Source organism: Nomascus leucogenys, chromosome 2, assembly GCF_006542625.1.
Source record: "Nomascus leucogenys isolate Asia chromosome 2, Asia_NLE_v1, whole genome shotgun sequence".
Lineage (NCBI taxonomy): Eukaryota > Metazoa > Chordata > Mammalia > Primates > Hylobatidae > Nomascus > Nomascus leucogenys.
The window spans coordinates 63,731,215-63,733,925 of record NC_044382.1 but is presented as its reverse complement, the minus strand read 5'-3'; the positions used below and the strand labels follow the sequence as shown (position 1 = coordinate 63,733,925).

General features: G+C 43.3%; 1 pseudogene across 1 annotated transcript; it reads left to right on the top strand.

Moving 5' to 3' along the window:
* Positions 1–1,528: 1,528 nt before the first annotated feature.
* LOC100602391 lies at positions 1,529–2,053 on the top strand (annotated as a pseudogene). The gene has a single exon (XR_004026481.1). The product of XR_004026481.1 is annotated as a ubiquitin-60S ribosomal protein L40 pseudogene (transcript).
* Positions 2,054–2,711: the final 658 nt, after the last annotated feature.

Below are 2,711 nucleotides of genomic sequence, written 5' to 3'. Positions count from 1 at the left end.
TCTCCACTAAAAATAAAAAATTAGCTGGATGTGGTGGCACATGCCTGTAATCCCAGCTACTCGGGAGGCTGAGGTAGGACAATCGCTTGAACCTGGGAGGTGGAGATTGCAGTGAGCCGAGATCATGCCACTGTACTCCACCAGCCTAGGAGACAGAGTGAGACTCCATCTCAAAAAAAAAAAAAAAAAAAAAAGAATATGTCCTGTACAGATAAAGGAACTGTTTCTAAAGCTCCCCCACTGTAGAGTTTTTGAAATTATATTCTGTTATTCTCCATTCACCTTTCCAGATCCATCCTCTCCCTCCTCTGTCCTGGTCTGTGCTGAGAAGGCCAACCTTGGCAGATTTCATGGCCCGTTTCCTTGCACTGCCAGGTAATCAGATGATGGGAGGGGAGAAAGGTCAGAAAACTGATTCCTTTCCCGCTGCTGGGTATAATTTTGGCAGTGGTTATATTCCTCTATCTGCCACCACTGCTTCTATTGGGCAGTTCCTCAACCTCTACCCCAACTTTCCCTGGGCCCTGTAATGCCACCTTTCTCTCTCCTTCCTTCAGGGCTAGGGACAGCGACAGTTCCCACTGTGCTAGTCTCTAGGTGCCCCATCATCTCTCCTGGATGTCCCTAATCCTGCCCACACCTCTGTAAATTGTCCCTTCATTAAACTCTGGTTCTGTTGAAAGGTAGCAGGCTCTTCCACACCAAATATACCATTTGACATGAGGATTATTTTAAGCTGAAAGCAGTTGAGAAGAAGCAGATATAAGAAAAGCTTTCTGTTTGCCTCTATTTGCCTAAAGCAGGACATAGGTGTCCCTCCTCCCCTTTCTACTGGGAAGGACAAAGGTCGATCAATGAAGATGTCTTCAGGGCCTTTTAGACCAGAGGAATCTTCCCAACAAATTTTACTAACCAGCCTTTATCTACCATTAGTTTCTTGTATATTTGCCTTCCTACAATTTGCAATCCCTTAGAGACTCAAGGTCCTTTTTGTCCTGTCACTTCTCTAAAAATGTATTGTCTTTTGTCAGAGATACTATATAAGCTGGAATTCTGAATCATCTCTTTGAGAATTACTCATTCCCTGGCTGTCTCCCATGCACATATGATATATACATGTTAATACAATCTTGTTTTTCTCTTGTTAATCTGTCTTTTGTGGCAAATGTTAGCAGGGGTCCCAGCTAAGAACTCAGAAGGGTAAAGGGAAAATTGTTTTTCCTCCTCTGTAAACTCTAAACACTTTGTACCCCCTCTTTCCTACTGGAAACTGACTGATACCCAGACTATGCTTTTGACTTGGCCTTTATAAAGGAGATTCTTTTTGGAGTTGAGTATCAGTGTTTCCTGTGAGGGTCATGTGGCTACAGCTCACCTCCACGTCTACCCCAGAATGGCAGCATGGTCCAGCATCTTCTCACGCTCTCTCCTGGTCCAAATCTCTGCCCAGTCACAGTCACCTCTCAGCAGTCTCTCTGCTCCCACTTTGCCTTCACAAAGCAGCCAAATATCTTTATTTTAAAAAGAGAGAGAATAGCTCTTTTTCTTCAGCGAGGCGGCCGAGCTGGAGACGCAAACATGCAGATCTTTGTGAAGACCCTCACAGCCAAAACCATCACCCTTGAGGTCGAGCCCAGTGACACCATTGAGAATGTCAAAGCCAAAATTCAAGACAAGGAGGGTATCCCACCTGACCAGCAGCGTCTGATATTTGCCGGCAAACAGCTGGAGGATGGCCGCACTCTCTCAGACTACAACATCCAGAAAGAGTCCACCCGGCACCTGGTGTTGCGCCTGCGAGGTGGCATTATTGAGCCTTCCCTCCGCCAGCTTGCCCAGAAATACAACTGCGACAAGATGATCTGCCGCAAGTGCTATGCTCGCCTTCATCCTCGTGCTGTCAACTGCCGCAAGAAGAAGTGTGGCCACACCAACAACCTGCGTCCCAAGAAGAAGCTCAAATAAGGTTGTTCTTTCCTTGAAGGGCAGCCTCCTGCCCAGGCCCTGTGGCCCTGGAGCCTCAATAAAGTGTCCCTTTCATTGACTAGAGCAAAAAAAAAAATAGAGAGAGAATAACTTATTTTGCAAGACGTTACCATTAGAGGAAAATGGGTAAAGAGACTTAAGGTATCTCTATATTATTTTTTACAATTGCTTGTGAATCTATAATTATCTCAAAATGAAAAGTTCAATTTTTAAAAGTTCGAAGCTAAGAACAGAGGAAGATCAGGGAGCAGTGTGAAAGGCACTATGAAGAAAACACAGAAAGAAAACATGACTGTGAAATCACCATGCTGGGAAAGGGAGAAGAATTGTTGTCACAATTTTAGGTAGCTAGCACTCAGCTTTATCAATATCCAAAACTGGCACTTCAGAATTTAGATATTGGGGGGAGGTGGGGATGGTGAATGAGTACCAAAAAAATGGAAAGAATGAACAAGACCTATTATTTGATAGCACAGCAGAGTGACTACAGTCAATAATAACTTAATTGCACATTTTGAAATAACTTAGAGTGTGACTTGGATTGTTTGTAATTCAAAGGAGAAATGCTTGAGGGGATGGATACCCCACTCTCCACGATGTGCTTATTTCACATTGCATGCCAGTATCTCAACATCTCATGTACCCCATAAATATATACATCTACTATGCACTCACAAAATTTTTAAAAATTAAAAAATAAAATAGAGAAAAAATAAAGTAAAAAT